General features: G+C 39.2%; 1 protein-coding gene across 1 annotated transcript in view; it reads right to left on the bottom strand.

Annotated features, from left to right (window-relative positions):
• The window catches only part of LOC127453162 (zinc finger protein 385D-like), a 186629-nt gene extending 174827 nt beyond the window's left edge, over positions 1-11802 (bottom strand). The window contains exon 1 of the mRNA XM_051719363.1: positions 11723-11802. The gene's annotated coding sequence lies outside the window, so the exon portion shown is untranslated. The remainder of the gene's footprint in view (positions 1-11722) is intronic.
• Positions 11803-20103: the final 8301 nt, after the last annotated feature.

The following is a 20103-nucleotide window of genomic DNA, read 5'->3' as shown; positions in this document are numbered from 1 at the left end:
ATGGAAATTAAAACAGTTTTCTATGATATCACATGCAATTTCAAAAAGTCAATCCTATGGCATAATATAGAACTTAAAAGGTACTCCTATGTTGCATGGATCTTAAAACATCTTTCTATGGCATTGTTGCATCCACCCCAGTCTAGTGTTTGGGAGGAGTAACAAAGAGATTTGGGGTTCCCTTCTCCCATCCCAGCACTCAAATCAACAGTAGAGTTTAAAATCCAAAACAAAGTATTTATTTAATCAAAACAAGAAGAGGAAGAAGAAGAGAGAGAGAGAGGGAGAGGGAGAGAGAGAGAGAGAGAGAGAGAGAGAGAGAGAGAACTGATGTGTGTGCACTCATGCTGAATGTACACTGTGGCATGGGGGGCGTGGTCATGTGTCGGTCTGCGGGAGAGGGAGAGCAGTAAGGCTCGTCACCTGGCTCATAATTATTTCTGACACCTGTCTCTCATTATAGTGATAGTGGAGGAAGTCTTGACGAACCCCTCTCTGATGCTTTGGCGTCCTTTTAAGCCTTCCTCAGCTATCACTATAATGAGAGACAGGTGTTAGAAATAATTATGAGCCAGGTGACGAGCCTTACTGCTCTCCCTCTCCGGCAGACCGACATATGACCACGCCCCCCATGCCACATGCACATAGCAAATAATCAGTGCATCACACATGAGCATCTATATTACTGCCTCCACATTCATCGAGAGGGCATGAGAATATTTGCTAAAATGATCAAGGATGTAACACTGAAAAGATTTGACTGTGAGGAGAGGGTGAGACAGCTATGCTGCTGTTGTGACAGGAAGAGGTATTGCAGACACAAGCGACTTCAGCCAGATAAAAAACATGCTGAAACTTTTATGTGACAATTTATTAGGTTGATTAGCAACAGCTTAATTTAAGCATATTCATAATACATTTACTGTATCTTGTCTTTTTGTTATACAGTTGATATTCTAAGGTACTTCACTTAATTCAGTATATCTCATTGCATGATTGGGTCAGGAACCATACATTCTTATTTCTGGTAAAAATCACAATGTCATCACTTAAAATCACAAGCTACAACATTCAGGGAATGTTTGTTGCTGCTTTTGGAGAAAAAAAGCAAGAAAACATCATTTTGTTAATATTGTATATAGTTCAGATATCATAATATTATTTGAGGCATGGAGTCGATTAGAGTCTAAAACCTACACGACAGCGAATTACATATACCATCAGTGAAACACCCTCATGTTAAGAATGGAAGAGATTCAGGAGAAATTATTGTTTAGTTCTTTTCCATTACATTCATCCTGTTAAAAAAAAAGGGGAGAACACATATTTGGATTAAAATAAAAAAGGAACTCATTTGTACAGATACTTACATGTGTGCCACCTGTGCCTACTACATCACCCCACATGTGTCACCCTATTATAATAAGAAGATCTTCAACACATTACCATCTGAGATCATTCAGTTTCAGTCTCTTGGCTCAGTTCTGATAATGGGGGATCTGAATGCAAGAACTGGGAAAGAACTGGATTATATCAGTTCAGTTGGTGTTAAGTTTATTATTAACAATCCAAATATAATGTACATCAAAACAAACATACCACTAAACCATGTCTGAGCTATGACAACACAATAAACAGAAATGGAAAGCAAATTTTGCAGCTCTGTTTAAGCCTGGGTCTCTCTATAGTGAATGGCAGAACAAAAGGTGATTCTCTGGGCCAATTTACCTACTGCTCTTCTTTAGTAGTATCACAGTGGACTATACCATCACAGATCTAGACCAAAACAAGACAAATTACTTCACAGTGATGCCACAGCTACCTTTCTCAGACCACTGTCATTAGTCTGAACAAGTCTCCCAGTCTTCGACCATCTTCAGATCAGAAGTCTAAACTATATCCACTCCCAATCAGATTCTTCTGGAGAAAAGACCAGTGTTGTAGTACGCGAGATCGGTCTCGGTCTCGAGACCACTTTTCGATCGTGCTTTTCGGGTATCATAAATGGACCGCATTTTTACTGGGTTTTGTCTCGGTCTCAGACAAAGAGGACTCTGGATTTTAGTTCAAGACCGGTCAAGACCACAACTGCAGGGATATCACTAAACTGCCTGTGCATTGTCTGATTTATTTGTTAACATCATTACTGTGACTGGATGTAAAACTTCCTGCATCAAATGCAAGCAATAACTTGACTCATTTATAATTTGAAATCTGTGTTACTGTTAACGGCTGCCACCCCTCCCCACCCACCTTCACACGTACTCCAAAAAGGGAATGCGGGAGACAGGAGAAGAAACTGTGGCTGCCTGAGAGATGTCAGCCAAATCATCTGTAATACAATTTGGATTCCCAACCACTGTGCCCACTAGTGTGCCGTGAAAGTTTGTCAGGTGTGCCATGGAAAATTATCAGATTCCTCAAAATAAATAAATACCGTTTTTTTCCGCTATTTTAATGAAGGCATTGAGACGGTAGAAGAGTTTTAAAGTTGCCCATTCAGTATATTTTCCATTACAGTGTTTTATGTAACCAGTTTAAATATTTTGTCCATCACAACATGGATATTGTTCTAACAAACTCTAGTCGCTGTCAAACGCAACTCCTCACATGCCCACAAAATGATGCTTTATCATCACACTTGTAGTAAAAATATTCAGTTAGTGAACCGAATGAATGAATAGAATACAACAGGTGTATTGTTTTAATCACAGACTAAAAGCTGTTTATTTGTGCTCAGCATAGAGTTACAGATGTTATGGACAGATGTGGCTTACTTGTCGCATTTCTTCTCATATGAGAAACTGTTACGTACGATTACTAAAAGCAAATTCTCCTGTTTTAAACAAGTCCAAAAACACTGTGATTCGATGTGTAGATTCTGAGGTATTGTAATCTTCAAGGAGCGTGTTTGACATCTGAACTGGTGAATGGAGACCGGGCGGCTGCTCTCGGGTCATAGTGCTTGCACGTTCCAACCTCTATCATTGCGACTTATGTGGGGTTTATTTATTTTTTCTCTCTATCAACAACGTGATTTTGACAAATACATTTATTTGCTGTGCCGGTGCAAGAATTAAATTGCAAGAACAAATCTACAAATTGAAAAAGTCACAAATTTGTTGGTTTTTCATTATCCAATTAGCACTCTTGGCATCTGTGACCTCATTATACAGCATACCGCTGTTACTTGCGTTTTTTGCATTGCCGAATTTCAAACCTTTCGAGTTTATGCTACTAAGACAGACAGAAAACATGGACAAGTTCTTGAAAAAGAAAGCTATCGACTATGGTTATGTGGGGTAGTGGTGTGCCATGGGATTATGTTTTATCATAAAAGGTGTGCCGTGACTGGGAAACACTGACCTAAACCACAAAGAGTTCATCTGCCAATAAGCGTCCAAAAGAAAACACACAGCAGTATGTAAATTCTGCAATGCAATGCTTACCGAGACGGCTGGGACCACATCAGACTAACTAAAGTTAGCAATCTGCCTCTTGCTGCATTCCATTCAACTCGGAAAGTCGGGTTTTCCAACTTCCTATTAGGAAAAGTGCAATGGAATGCCACTTGAAGTCGTAATTACAACTTGGAAAGTCGTGTGGAAATTTTAAAGTCAGATTTCGCCGAGATGCAGGTGCGTGACATCACACAATCTAGTCAGCACCCAGGAAGATGTACAAAAAAAGTGATAAACATTAACTTTTATTAAATAATATTGATAAATAAGTCAAAGTTCCTACATTAAATGACATTAAAGCTTGTTTAACAAATGTTAGCAGAGTAGCAGGTGTACAAATCAAATCAAATCAAATCACTTTATTGTCACACAGCCATATACACAAGTGCAATGGTGTGTGAAATTCTTGGGTGCAGTTCCGTTCAACATAGCAGTCGTGACAGTGATGAGACATATACCAATTTACAATAACATCAAATTAACACAACACAATTTAAACATCTGTTATACACATAATTACACTCAACAGTATACAAATAATAACATACACTGTACAGTATACAATACGCAATATATAGATACACATTATTCAATACAAATAAAATATATATATATAGAATGTACAGTATTGTACTGTATTGACATTCAGGCTGTCGGTTGATAGTCAGTTGTTAAGAGAGAACATAATATAATAATAATAATATAATTTATGACAGTCCGGTGTGAGATATAAGAGTAAGGATAATAAAGTGCAGTGCTGATGTATTTTGATCGTGGGAGATCAAGAGTTCAAAAGTCTGATTGCTTGGGCGAAGAAGCTAAGAAGTTGGCTGGTGCGGGTCCTGATGCTGCGATACCGCCTGCCTGATGGTAGCAGTGAGAACAGCCCATGGCTCGGGTGGCTGGAGTCTCTGATGATCCTCCGAGCTTTTTTCACACACCGCCTTGTATATATTTCCTGGAGGTAGGGAAGCTCACCTCCGATGATGTGTCTGGCAGTTCGCACCACCCTTTGCAGTGCTTCGCGGTTGTGGGCGGTGCTATTGCCGTACCAGGTGGAGATAAAGCCAGTCAGGATGCTCTCCACAGTGCTGGTGTAGAACCGTGTGAGGATGTGGCGGTTCATTCCAAACTTCCTCAGCCGTCTCAGGAAGAAGAGGCGCTGATGAGCCTTCTTCACAACGACTTCAGTGTGGACGGACCATGTGAGTTCCTCAGTGATGTGGACACCCAGGAACTTGAAGCTGCTGACTCTCTCCACTGGTGCTCCATTGATGGTGATGGGACTGTGTTCTCTGTCTTTTCTTCTGAAGTCCACCACAAGCTCCTTTGTCTTACTGACGTTGAGGGAGAAGTTGTGCTCCTGACACCAGTGTGTCAGAGTGTGTACCTCCTCTCTGTAGGCTGTTTCATCATTGTCAGTGATCAGACCTACCACCGTCGTGTCATCAGCAAACTTAATGTTGGCATTGGAGCTATGTGTTGCCACACAGTCATGTGTGTACAAGGAATACAGTAGTGGGCTGAGAACACAGCCCTGCAGGGCTCCAGTGTTGAGGGTCAGTGATGAGGAGATGTTGCTGCCTATTCTAACCACCTGGCGTCTGCTTGACAGGAAGTCCAGGATCCAGCTGCACAGCGAGCTGTTTAAGCCCAGAGCCCGGAGTTTCTCATCTAGCTTGGAGGGCACTATGGTGTTGAATGCTGAGCTGTAGTCTACAAACAGCATTCTCACATAAGTGTTCCTTTTTTCCAGGTGGGAGAGAGCAGTGTGTATTGCAGATGCAATGGCATCATCAGTGGAGCGGTTGTTGCGGTAAGCAAACTGTAATGGGTCAAGAGAGAGTGGCAATACAGAGCAGATGTAATCTCTGATTAGTCTCTCAAAACATTTGCTGATGATGGGGGTCAGAGCAACATGACGCCAGTCATTTAAACAAGTTATTTTTGATTGTTTTGGAACAGGCACAATGGTGGATGTTTTAAAGCATGTGGGGACTATAGACAAAGAGAGGGAAAGGTTAAAAATGTCCGTAAAAACACCAGCCAGCTGGTTCGCGCACGCTCTGATGACGCGGCCCGGAATGCCGTCTGGGCCAGCGGCTTTACGGATATTCACCCGTCGGAAGGATCGGGTTACATCCGCTACAGAGACGGAGAGTGAACTAACCTCTGTAGCTTCAGCCGCGAGAGCTCTCTCCGCGAGGGCGGTGTTATTTCCCTCGAAACGAGCATAAAAAGTATTTAGCTCATCCGGTAGAGAGGCAGCGGTGTTCATGGCGGAGTTTTTATTCCCTTTAAAGTCCGTGATGATAATTCCCTGCCACATGCTTCTAGAGTTGGTGGTGTTAAACTGTCCTTCAATCTTACTCCTGTACTGGCGTTTTGCGGTTCTGACTGGCTTGTTTATGCTCCTCCACGTTCCCGGAATTAAAAGCGGAGGTCCGCACATTAAGTGCCGCGCGAACATCGCTATTTATCCATGGCTTCTGATTCGGATAGATTCGTACAGTTCTGGTCGGAGCGACGTCCTCTACGCACGTTCTGATGAAACACATTACGCTATCAGCGTAAAGCACGATGTCGCCATCAGAGGCGGACCGGAACATCTCCCAGTCCGTGTGATCAAAACAGTCTTGTAGCGTAGAATCTGATTGGTCCGACCAGCACTGGATCGTTCTGAGGGTGGGTGCTTCCCGTTTCAATTTCTGCCTGTAAGCGGGCAGAAGCAGAATGGAAGAGTGGTCCGATTTGCCAAATGGTGGGCGGGGGAGGGATTTGTAGCCAGCCCGGAACGGAGAGTAGCAATGGTCCAAAACCCGGTCCCCTCGTGTGTTGAAACTAATGTGCTGGTGATATTATGGTGCGACTGATTTTAAACTGGCTTTATTAAAGTCCCCGGTCACAATGAACGCGGCCTCAGGGTGCGCGGTTTCCTGCTCACTTATAATCCCATACAGTTCCTCGAGTGCCCGGTCTGTGTCGGCTTGTGGGGGAATGTACACAGCTGTGATAATGACCGCTGTGAATTCCCTCGGTAGCCAGAATGGTCGACACAGAAGCATAAGAAAACAACTCTCTTTTGATAATCGTACACCTGTAGCACAAATGCTAGCGTTGCAGATTGTTTATGAATTGGGCTGATGGGAGACATCTCTGGTGACAGTAATGGGAGCATTGCAGTTTTGTTTCCTTTATTGTCATCTTCCGAGCATCTGGCATTGGAATGCCTTTAGTCGGAGATCTCAAGTGGAATATGCAGTGTGGGACTCGCTCTTGTCTTGTCTTGGTCTTGAATTGGTCTCGCCCTGCCTTGGTCTTGGTCTTGGTCTTGACTTGGTCTCAACCCCTCAAAGTCTTGGTCCTGTCTCGGTCTTGATACACTCTGGTCTTGGTCTTGACTTGGTCTCGGTTTAGGTGGTCTTGACTACAACACTGGAAAAGACAGTCCAGCCCAGTATGAAGCTGCACAGCATTTATGCTGAGAACATGACAGATGTGTTTTTCTTCACCACATGAAACAAACAATTAAATAAAATCTTTTTCACAATTGCCAGCAAATCATTGAAACAAAAATCAAAATGATGAGGAGTAAAAAGAAAATTGTTAAAACTGAGTGGTTTGACAAAGTGGTTTGAACTACAATTTTTATCAAATAAAAAACAAAGAGACCCTTCAAACCAACAAACACGTTCCACCTATCAACAAACTCTTAAAGTTCAAGTCACTATGTGGCGGCAGGGGCGTTGTCGAGCGTTCGTCCAGAGAGAGAGAGAGAGAGAAAGCGGTAAGGGTGCACACACCTGAGCACTATAATGTCTAACACTTGTTTCTGACTGCAGTAAGCACTGGGGAGAGCGATTAAAAATGGACCACGCCAGAGACGAGGAAGAGAGAGCTACCCGTCTGAAAGAGACTGTGTTGAGTTTAAGCTAAAGAGTGTCATGCTGAAAAGCCCCTTGAGTTTGTTTATTAAAGTTATACCTCTGAGTTGAAGCCCAAGTTTCCTGTGTCCTGTGTCCTCCTTTCCCTCCCTTCATTGAATGTTACACACTACTAAAAAGCAAAAGAGCTGAAGATATGACAACAAAGCTCAACAAGATTGAGGATGCAGTTGATCAATTTATTCTGTGAATAATGGAACAATTTAAATAAGTCCAAAAAAGAACAACAACACCCATCTGTGATCCAAACACCTGGACAGAATATTTTGGAAACCTTTATACACAAAAAATATGACCTGCCAACTACATCAACTAGAATACACAATAAAGGGTCAATTCAATAATCTGGACACCCCCATATCACTAAAGAAACTTTGTGAAAAAAATAAAATCCCTAAAAAATAAAAAATCTAGTGGATCAGATGGAATTTGCAATGAGATGTTAAAACATGGCAGCCACAAATTGAATGAGGCCATTCTCAAATTATTCAATTTGCTCTTAAAATCAGAACACGTTCCTGAGAATTGGAAAGAAAATCAAATCACTCCATTCTTCAAAAAAGGGGACAAATTTAACCCAAACAGCTACAGGGCCATTTCAGTGAGCAGCAACCTTGGCAAACTATTCTGTTGCATTATAAATGACAGATTAACCCAGTATCTCCAAGAAAACAAGACTTTACACAACTGTCGAATTGGATTCATGCCAAAACAGAGAACAACTGATCATATATACACACTGCTCACAATATACACAAACATGTCCACCAAACAAAACAAGAAAAATATTTGGCTGTTTTATTGATTTTAAAAAGCCTTTGATTTGGTTTGGCATGATGCCAAATTGGTTTGGGTTCCTAAAACTGATTCAGAGTGGATTAGGAGGAAAGGTTTATGATTTAATAAAAGGACATTGTGGAGGTGACGCCGTGGTCGAGCGCCCGTCTGGGGAGAGAGAAAGCGGTAAGAACATCCACCTGAGATGAATTGTGACTAATTACCATCACTATGTTAACAGTGAGAGTTGGGGGAGATAAAAAGACGGCCAGTTCACAGAGAAAGGAGAGAGACAGACAGACCAGAGTCTTCGTGCCTGTCCCCTGAGAGAGAGTCTTGTGTTGTGTGAAGCTGAAAAGTGAACTGTTTATTTGAGTGATGCTGAAAAGCCGTCTTATGTTTTGAGTGAAGCTGTATCGTGATCTGTGGAAACCGGTTCCCGCTTCCTCCTTTATCTACCCAACCTGAACCTTTGTCACAGACATGTACAAAGACAGCAAATTCTGCATTAAAATAAACAACAAGCAAACTGATTATTTCAGCCAGAATAAAGGAGTTCGTCAAGGCTGCAGGCTAAGCCCAACTTTATTTAATATTTATATCATCAATGAATTGGCCAAAATGTTTCAAAACTCAGTAGCCCTGGACTCTAGAGGACAGAGGAATTAAATATCTTCTAAACCCAGACGACCTGCTGCTGCTTTCACCTACTGAAGAGGGATTAAGTGAAATTCACTCAATTCTAGAAAATTTCTGCAGTAATTGGGCATTACCAATCAACATGGACAAGTCAAAAGTGATAATTTTTCAAAATAAAAATAATCTTCAAAGACAAAAAAAAAAATCTGTTTTTACACTTGGGGGAACAATTAACTTAACCCTTATGTTCTGTTTGGGGTCTATACAACCCCAGACCCTCTTCAAATAGTAAAAAAAAAAAAACATGCATCGTTGTTGTTTTATTCTGATATTTCATGAAGTTTCCTAATTACATAAGATCTTTTCAGAAATGTGTTTTTTATTTAATGATAATGTTTCTAATGTCCTCTATGACATGACTACACACATGTGATGTTTGGGGTCAGATTGGCCCCAGTAATAAATGTTATTGAGAGCAAAGGATTTTCACATGCTTTGAATCTGTTTGGTACTTAAGGTGCAATTTCTCAATACAAAACACTCTCTCTCTCTCTCTCTCTCTCTCTCTCTCACACACACTCACACACACACACACACACACACACACACACACACACACATCTCTCTCTCTCTCTCTGATGAGAGAGATACACATTGCACAGAGATACATCTTTGAGCACCAGGAGCCAAGAAAAAAAAAACAGACATGCCATTAGATTAAAATAACACAAAGGGAGGGGTAGACAACCTGGACAAAGTGGTTGCCACATACATCTGTCGTTGGCCCCAGGTAATATTCTTATCAGCGCATACAGCGCATTTGTGATATGGTGTGCCATCAACAATGAGTGGTGTGGTGGCAAAATGAACCAGAGGAGAATATTCTTGGAGCAGCTAGGATATGCCTTGGTGAGGCCTCACAATGACAGGAGAGAGTGCCTTCCTAGGTAACTTTTTGCTGCATCCACTGTGAGGGAGATTCAAAGTTGGCCTGAAGCAAATCACTTCTCCAGAAGCTGCTGGAAAACGTGGACGATGCCAGGTCTGCTCCAGAAAAAAATGATTCAAAGACTAACAAATGATGTCCGAAATGCCACAAGTATTTGTATACAGCACATGCACAAATTATCTGTTCCTATTGCATCTGAAGTTAGTCTTTTTTGGTTTTCACCATTAGCCAAATACAGTATCAGGAATTTTGTGGTGTGACAGGGTGTTAGAGAAAAGTGTTTGGCCATCCTTTGTGTATTATGTTATATATGTATATAGAGGGAGTAAAAGAAGAACTGCTGATATTCAAAGAGTTTAAGACATATTGGTATTGGCAAAATCTATTACAGATAGCACATCAGTTATCTAGCTTTGGAAATGTTCTGTTTGAAAAAAGTTCTGTGTTTGTCTTTGGTAACGGTAATATGTGCCTGTTATTTTTTTCACTAGCACTAGGGAACAGCGGCTGCGTTTGGCTGCCCTGTTGCCTGGAGGATACTGTAAATTTGCACATAGTCTGCCTAGTTGGTGAGTGTGTGGAAAAAAAAGCACTTGCATTTTGTTTTTTGTCAAATCTCTCTCTCTCTCCCCCCCCCCCCTTATATCTTTTTTTTATTATTATTTTGGGTAATCAAAAGTTATGGTTATTTTTAGATTTCATTTTTTTCTGAAACATGCCTTTGAAATTTGCATGAAATTTACATTTGGCTGTCCTGTTGCACAGATAATGTATATATACACTGTAAGTTTGCCTGGTTAGTGAGTGTGTAGTTAGACAATTTATTTTTTTTTTTTCCAAAATAGTAACATTACTTATGTTTGTGGTCAATCTGACCCCAGTCAGATGTCATTTTCCTTTTTAAAAAAAAAAAAAAAAAAAAAAGAACCCTATTGCATTTACTTTAATTTGTTTTTTTAAAAAAAAAAAAAGAAAATGACATCTGACTGGGGTCAGATTGACCGCAAACATAAGTAATGTTACTATTTTGAAAGACAATTTGTGTTTTTTTTTTTTTAAACAAAAAGGGATATTTATATTTGTTCAATAACATACAGCTATATTTTTTCATTATTTTGTGTAAATTAAGAAATGTGGTTATTTCTGTATTTAGCTGCTTTTCTGAAATGCACATTCCTACTTCAGCAAGAGTTAATGATACACATTTCTATTATTTTATCAGTTCAATAAGCTCAGGATAAATGGAAAGGAACATTTAAGCAGGAAAAAAGTTTTCATAATTATGATCATTTTCACACTTTAATCATTGGGGTAACAGTGACCACAAACAACAAGGTGAAGCAAAATCTCAACAGATCATAAGGGTTAACCAAGTTACCAGTTACAATTATTTAGGTCTGACTATTTCAGCTTCTGGAGAATTTGACTATTATAGTATAAGAAAGTCACTATGTAACCTCCCTATTAAACTGTGGCTGAAATTGTTTGACAGTGTCATCGAGCCCATACTTAAGTATGGAAGTGAAATCTGGGACCCCAAACATAAAGTGAACTTTGAATGGACAAAAGTTCAGTTGAAATTTTCCACCTTGAATTCTGTAAAAATATGCTGGGAGTTCACAGAAGTGCTTCTAACCTGGGCTGTCAGGCAGAACTAGGCAGATTCCCTCTTTTGACTGACATTCAAAAGAGAGCCAGTACATTTTGGTTGCACCTGCCAGACTCTTCCCCCAGAATATCACCATCACTGTGCATTTATACACCAAGCAGCACACCCAGAGAGTGAACCTTTACAGTATTTAGTGGACAAACATCAGCTGAATATCAATTCTATTCAGGCAGGCAAAACTAAAATTTAAAACAACTCTTGAATACATTCATCACTGGCACAGCAAACTCAAAGAAATTAAATTATTTCCCAAAAATTAAAACAATATAAATTGCCATCATACCAGACCAAAATGAAAGACTGTCACAGGAAGCTCCTTACGAAGTATCGTGTGAGTGAGCACAGTCTGGCTGTAGAGACGGGTTGGCACAGACAGAATTGGAGACCCAGAGAGGACAGACTGCATTCACACAGCACTCAGTGTCATAGAGGATGAACTACACTTCCTCACTGAGTGCAGCAAATATGAGAGCATTAGAAACACACTTTACATTCATAGAACAGATACTGCCCGAATTCAGAATGAGTACTATAGAGAGACTCATATGTTCTTGGAGAGAAGGCTGAATGTATAGATTTAGCAGCAGAGTATGTTCTCTTGTCATGATCTGAGGGAGAAAGGGTGACCCCTTACTAAATACTAAAAGTGTCAGTTTAATTTAATGTTACTCATTGCTCTCTGTAGTTCTTTACAATTTGTGCACTTACCTGTATGTTAATACATTTTTATTTAATTTTATTAATACCATTACAGAATGCTTTGGCAACATTGTATTAAGTCATGCCAATAATACTTATTTGAATTTGAACAAATTAGGAAAACGACCACACAAATCGGGCAAAATCTCCAATTGCAATAAGGCCAACGCCATACATCTGTATATGTAATTAAATAAGTTGACAAAAAAAAAAAAAAAAAAAAAAACCACACCATCCTGGGACGCATCATCCCCACCCTTAAATTACAAACCTGGGTTGGTAAATAAAGTCAATAAGGTCAGCACTCAGCTTCATCTCCAGTGAACACCAGTGCATCTGCAACAACATCTTCTGCAAATACTATACATACAGGAGGTTTGAGCATCCCTTTTGACCAGTCCATCCACCTCAGGACTAGCAGCGGTTGACGTGACAGCAGTGGGAACAATGGGTACAGTTTTGGGGTCAGACAGTTTACACTCATTAGGAGTTGACTCAGAAATCAGGAATGAGTCAGAGAGATCCATATCATCTCTGAACTTTTGCAATTGCCCACACATCACTTCACAGGCAGGGAATGCAGAGGAAAATAGTTTAGAAACATCAGACTGATCACAGGTGTTAGGCTCATTTACAACAACTGGACAGGGAAACACTTTACCACCAGCAAGGTCATTCCCCAAGATGAGACCAGCACCATCCACAGGTAAGGCGAGTGCACACCCAGCTTAACAGGACCGGTGACATTGTGTAAAGGTGTGTTAACACTGCCCAATTCAACACGTTTGTGCCAGTATAGGACTCTGAAGAGAAAGGTAACACTCAAGAATGAGCGACTGTGCTGCTCCTGTATCTCTCACTATCCAGATGGGATACAGAACCAGTCAAAAGAAAGGGTTTGTACTCAGACGGCAGATGAGGAGGATCAGGAACAGACATGCGCCAAGCGGCAGCCACACTTATAGGTTTCATAACAATTCTTCCTCTTCCAGGCTATGCAATCAAATTAGAGGACCAGGATCCAGGCAGTAAAAACAAACGTGCCCGTTCCCTGCAGGTTTAGAAACAGACATATGACCACTTTCTGATTGAACCTCATTTTTGGTAGACTGAGAGAAAACTCAGACATTTCTCTCAGTGGACCCTCAAAATCTGGAAACAAACTTTTGGCCTGACACACAGAAGGAAACACTCCCACAGCATCAGAAAGCGAAGTCACCTTTGCTCTTTCAAGTGAACACTTTCTGGCCCACAACATTTAAAGTCTTCTAGCAAGATAAATTCTTGGAGCTGTTCAAAACTGTTGGTTCTGCTAGCTAGACACCACTTCTCGAAGAAAAGTTTGCCAGAGAGAAATAACTCAGCGCAAGTTTGTTTGGCTGTTTTTGAGTTATTGCGAAACTTATCCACCAACTCATAAGCCCCAAGCACAGCAGATTTGACACTGTCATAATTGAACAACTGTTCAATGGGCAAGGCTGAGACAACCTCTTGGGCATAACCAACCAGATTGCATTGAAGTAATGCCCACATATCCTTCAGCCAATTCAGCTTTGCAGCTACCCGCTCAAACGCGGTAAAATAAGAGTCAACCTCCTCCTCCTCAAAGCAGGGGTACAAGTCTGATGTACTTGCTGACATCAAAATTAGACTGCACTTCAGAAGACATGTAACCTTGATTTTGGGCAACAGGTGCAGTCAGAGGAAGGTCTGGAGCGAGGCAAAGAATCAGGTCTACTATGCACTTCCAGAGCCCGCAGATCTAATTCACAGTTTAATCTTGCGATCCCACAACACAAAGCCTAATAAGCTGAGCCTCACACTCTTGCTTTTTAAGAGTTCTAACACCTTTAGCTTAACTACTAACATGGGTCATCATGAGGCTCAACAGAATTGGTGTTGAAAAGAACCTCCTTGGCTACAGTTTCCACTGCAGCCCCAGGTTGTACCTCAACACCAACTGCATAATGCCCTGGCAAAATACCAGCCTCAACCTATTTGTCAAACAGGTCTTCGATAACCTGTTTGGTAGACTCTTGAGATGTCAATATTAAAGTCTGCCAGCCATCAAAAGCAGATCCTTTCTACACTGATTGAAAACATCCATGGTAGGAAATAGTGTAAATTAAATTCCATACTGCACTACCATGGAGGTTCCTTCAACAAACAAAAACAGCCAAACATAAGAGAACTACTCGCCAAGTTTTCCACCGCAAAAATGAGCATGGCAACAAAGTGATAGCTCACACAAAAAGGACCAACAAGCCCCCATTTGTTACATCCCACCCCAGTCTAGGGTTGGGGAGTAACAAAAAGGTTTAGGGTTCCCTTCTCCTATCCCCACACACAAATCAAGTTGAATTTAAAATCCAAAACAAAAGTATTAAATCAAAACAGGAAAAGGATGTTAAAAAAGGCTTCAAGAGGGGGCAAAGGCCAAAATAAGCCGAACTTAAATATCTGTTGGGGAGTCAAAACTACATTACCTAACAAAGAAAAAGTGCAAATAAACATCAACTTTACGGTCTCCCTCACTGACCAAAACACAGGAGAAAAGACAAAAGGTTGAACAAAAACAGCACCCACCTTCCTACAACTCCCACACTTAACTAGCATTTACTATTTACACAATGATTAAGGTTAACTTTAACAATAGTTACCTTCAACTCAATATTTACAGCAATGTACAACTACAACATTATGTAGCAGGATAACAGCAATCCCACAACTGTCTGAGACGGGAAAAGGGAAACTCTATTGCATGAAGATCTGCTTGGGATTTATCCTGTTTCCCTCTCCTCACCAACCAATCCAGACAGGGGAGTGATTGGTAATCATCATTGCAGACACTTGATGTTAATCGGCCTGCAAGGAGGACGGAGGAAGAGCGAGAGAGAGAGAGAGAGAGAGAGAGAGAGAGAGAGAGAGAGAGAGAGAGAGAGAGAGAGAGAGAGGGGACAACAAAACAGGAAAACCACAGCACAAAGCGGGCAAAATCTCCAATTGCAATAAGGCCAATGCCATACATCCATAGATGTAATTAAACAAAGAAGTTGACAAAGAAACAAACAAACAAATACATCCTGGGATGTAGCATCATAAGGGATTTAAAAAGATTCTCCTATGATTTCATATGAAACTTGAAGGTACACCTATGTTTTATGGAACTTTAAAAAAATTTTAGTGGAACATATGAAATGTAAAAAGGTTCTCCTATGGCATAATATAGAACTTAAAGGTACTTCTATGTTGCATGGAACTTAAAACATCTTTCTATGGCATCGTATGGAATTTAAAAAGGTTCTCCTATGATATCATATAGAATTTAAAAATGTTCTACTATGACATCAAATGTAATTTAAATAGGTTATCTTATGGCATCATATCAAATTTAAAAAGGTTCTCCTTTAGCATCATCTGGAATTTTAAAAGGTTCTCCTACGGCATCATATCCAGTAGATGTTTCAAAAAATTAAAAATCATATGTAGAACCTGGAGATTACCTGCCCTACTCAAGTGTACTCACTGGTGAAAGGTCACAACTTGTTTCTTGCAGGGGTCGCACCAGCAACCTTTTGATTGCCAGCACTGAGATTTTATGCCAAACCAGCCCACTTATAATATTTAAGTCATATTATAGTGATATTATAATATGGGTCTTTAAAAATACGCACATATATACACATTCATTCATAGAAGAAACAACTGAAAAAAGCATGTTAATAATAATAATCTTAATGAGAAATATGATGCTCTATCCATCTGATTCTTTCCAAATTGACATAATTATTTAGATTTGGCTTGACTTGATTTGCCAGACCCATAGAAAACAATCCGTACAGTCTCCATTCTTTAACTGTCTTTATTAGGGATGGCTGGATCTATATAAAAGGACATGCTGAGAAGACAATCAGCCAAGATAAAAGAAATGTCTTCTTCTTGATCTCTGGGAAGGTATGAACATCTGTGCTCAATTCTTCCATCTCTGGAATATTTTCCTTTTACGCTTTCTGTAAATGAATAATGTCCCACTTCCACTTTGTCATCTATAAAATCATCTCTTAAATTATAAACAGTCTCTTGAGTTGGCTGACATTCCCCTGGATAGCTCCCACATGTAGGAAAGAAAAATCACAAATGAGCTCTCTTTAATATTTCAGTTGTTTCTCCTAGACTACAATGAGATTAAAATGTGAAGCCCTGTTTGCAACCCATTTTAATTCTATAATGTGATGCATTTTTTTATATTTATTTTGTATCCCCTTTTCTCCCAATTTGGAATGCCCAATTCCCACTACTTAGTAGGTCCTCTTGGTGGCGCGGTTACTCACCTCAATCCGGGTGGTGGAGGACAAGTCTCAGTTCTGAGACCGTCAATCCGTGCATTTTATCACATGGCTCACTGTGCATGATCGCTCATGTGGAGGCTCATGCTACTCTCCGCGACCCACACACAACTCACCACACACCCCACTGAGAGTGAGAACCACTAATCGTGACCACAAGGAGGTTACCCCATGTGACTCTACCCTCCCTAGCAACCGGTCACTCAGCATGCCCTGGATTCAAACTCACGACTCCAGGGGTGGTAGTCAACGTCAGTACTCGCTGAGCTACCCAGGCCCAATGTGATGCATTTCTAAGTAAAACAGTATGTTTAACAAGAATAAATGTTTAAAAAAAAAAAAAAAAAAAGGTAAATTTTACTGGAAGAGAAACTCTGTTCTTTTCTTTTATTTTTATTTTATAAGTTGACAAAGTTTACTTTGAGTTTATTTAAGAGTACACTAGCATATCAATTCAGAAGAGATCTCAACAATGTTTCAAAATGTGTTCATATTTGTCAGTATTCTTCAATCAAAAGTCTGAGATTTCAAAATGAATACTATGGACAATATAAACATTTCTCACCAAATTCTCTTAAGAGCATTATCTGAGCTATTCTGCTCTCCAAAATCAAATGCAGTAACTACACCAACAGCTTTAAAGTTTTTCGATTGCAGCCAAATGTGGATTATAAAATAGTCTCTCTCTGTTTTCTCTGAATCTGAGCATGGCTGAGTTCAACCTGTATGTCCAACGTGATCTCATGAGAATTCGTATATTCTTACGTAAAGTTTGGTTCTAGTAAATGTACATTTTCTCACAGTTGCATAGATACCAAAACATACAATACTGACGTATTGACAGCATCTAAAATGCCATCGTGATATGTATTAACACCTTTAGAAACATACAAATGTTTACATATACTGATTAAATAGATGAACATTGAATTACTGGAATTAATCAGTTAATTTTTTTGCATTTATAATCATGAATATAAAAATCATGAGATTAGTTAAATGTTAAATGCCATCACATTTATTTAACACAGTTGATGCATTTACCTAATTTGACATTAGGCTATAACGGTTTCAGTTGGTTCTGTGTGATTTCCGCTGCCCTATTTAACATTTTAAAGGATTATATCATTTTAACCAAAAGTTTGCAATATTTTAATCATTCATTAAGCATTTAAATTTGATTTGTTTGCCAAGAGACACAAAAGGAGTTTTCAGAATATGTCAAAAAATAAATAAATAAACCACAAAAGCACCATAAAAAAATTATAAAAGTAATCAATTTTATTCGTTCGCTGTGATCCAAATCTTCAGGTAGCTTTGTGTAAGGAATAAACCCGAATTCAAGCCTTTTATTCAGCGATCTCCACCATTCGCTGTAGTGCCCGTTGTAACAGTCAACCGACATTGGTTTCGTTTTCATAATTAAAAAACTGTCGCCTCAAGAAGCATTATGACACAGGTTTTATGGCAGCAATTATGAATGCTCATTGGCCCTCACGTGTCTCGTGACTAATTGCGACATGTCGTGTTCAGTCATGTTCAGGTTTGAATGAAACAGACAGAGCCTTCACATAGTGAATCAGAAGAAGATTTCCAGCAATTCATAACTTAAATTCCACTCTCTACCTCAAACAAAGCTATTGTATGCCATCAAGGAGCATATCGGATGCAGTTGGGTAGGTTAAGGTATCTAAAATATCTATAAAACAGTAAAAATTAAATAAATATATATCTTTATTTTGTTCCATTATATAATAAACAATTTATATATATATATATTTACAATGGGTTAGTGTATTGAAATATATTTGTAATGGATTCGTTAATATTTCACTTTTCGAAAGCTGTAAATATGTTAAAAAATTTACGTTTTATATGCTTTCAAAACGTCCATATTGTACATTTTTGCATCTAAGCTTAAACAAATGTACATTTAAATGTTACAGTTATTAATGTACAAATAGCTATGTATAATAATGAGATCAGGCTAGTCTGTCACAGGAGAGATCATAGTTTTAGAGACCATTTCATTCATAACTCAGTTTTGACCAAATGTATTGTTACTGCGTTTTGCCTTAGCAGGTCAGTATACAATCCACATCAGTTTTATAGCTCTATACTCATACAGTGTGTCAACAGTTGTCTAATTTGTGTCTAATTTTATTTCTCCTACTTAAGTGAAATGCAAATGAGAACTCCATTAAGTCTCCTGAACTATGAAGGAGCAACCTCTGAGCAAAAGCATTTTTCTTTGGGCAACCCTGAGGCTGCATTTTCCTCTTGATCCATTTACACAGGCTGTTTACTGAAGCAATTCAGGTTAAGTGTTTTTGTTCAAGGGCACAGCTGCCCTATTCCCACCTGGGAAAAGAAGATAATGCAATCATGATCTCCTTGCCAAACTATAGACGTCAAATGTGCTACACGCTATTGGTAAGCTACGTTTGAACGAAACTCTTACGGTAAATGCCACCATTTCGAATGCCAAAGTTTCAGAGATCATCTGGCTTCTTACCCTCTCCTGCCCCATAGCACAAACGACAGTGGAGATAATTGTGTATTGATAGCAGAGCCATAATTAATGATGATGAGTTTAATGGCAATGCTATCTGCACAGGATCCCATCCAAATGTAAAGTGTGATTATGCCAAAGGCCATGCGTCGAGTCGGGCAGGCATTTGTCAGACTCTTTCACTTAAATCTGCAGCCTAATTTGATTCGGTCAGGCAGCGACTGCATTGAATGAAACGCCAGGTTGAATAGTCAATATTTCAGAAGATATCTTGCGAGATGAACTCCGACAATGGCCTGTTATTGATTACAAAAATCAATTTATTAGCTATTGACAAAATGTCACTGGTAGTTATGTCTGGCCCATATAGGAAGACATGCTATAGCGAAAGGTATGTGGACACCTCAACGTGTAATTTTTATTTATTTTGGTATTAATAGGGATTTAGTCCTTCCTTAGCTGCTATAACAGTTTCCACTCTTTTTTTTTTTTTTTTTTATTGTTTTAGCTTTGTCCCAGACCCAGACTTTCATTATTACATTTTAAAAATCTACAAATTATTACAGGTTTAAAACAATGATTATCTAAACAAAGAGTAAAATAAACATAAACCATTTCAATATTTATTGTGTGAAAACGATTCTATACAATTGTATTTATTTTTTTAATTATGACTGTTCCACAGTTGTGGCTTCATTTCCATCACACCAAACAATTTCACATTTACATTAATATTTAGTCATTTAGCAGATGCTTTTATCCAAAGCGACTTACAAATGTGGAACATCACAAGCAATTTGTCATACAAAAGTCAACAACATCTGCAATATCATACTGCCAATTTCTCAAAGTGGCTGGAGAAGTATAGATGCTAGCGCATCTACAGTATATTTAATTTGTTAAATAGTAAATGAATTTAGTGTGGATTGTTTAAGATGGTTCTTGAATGCTGAGATGGTAAAAAAAATAAAAAATAAAATAAAATAAAATGTAAAAAATGTTAAATATGTAATTTCCATCACCGTCAGTTGCACTACAGAATTCTATTAAACACAATACAGAATTTGAGATGTGCTGGAAATAACACTGTGGTGGGAATTGTATTGA

Source organism: Myxocyprinus asiaticus, chromosome 15, assembly GCF_019703515.2.
Source record: "Myxocyprinus asiaticus isolate MX2 ecotype Aquarium Trade chromosome 15, UBuf_Myxa_2, whole genome shotgun sequence".
Lineage (NCBI taxonomy): Eukaryota > Metazoa > Chordata > Actinopteri > Cypriniformes > Catostomidae > Myxocyprinus > Myxocyprinus asiaticus.
This window is presented reverse-complemented; position numbering and strand designations above follow the sequence as displayed.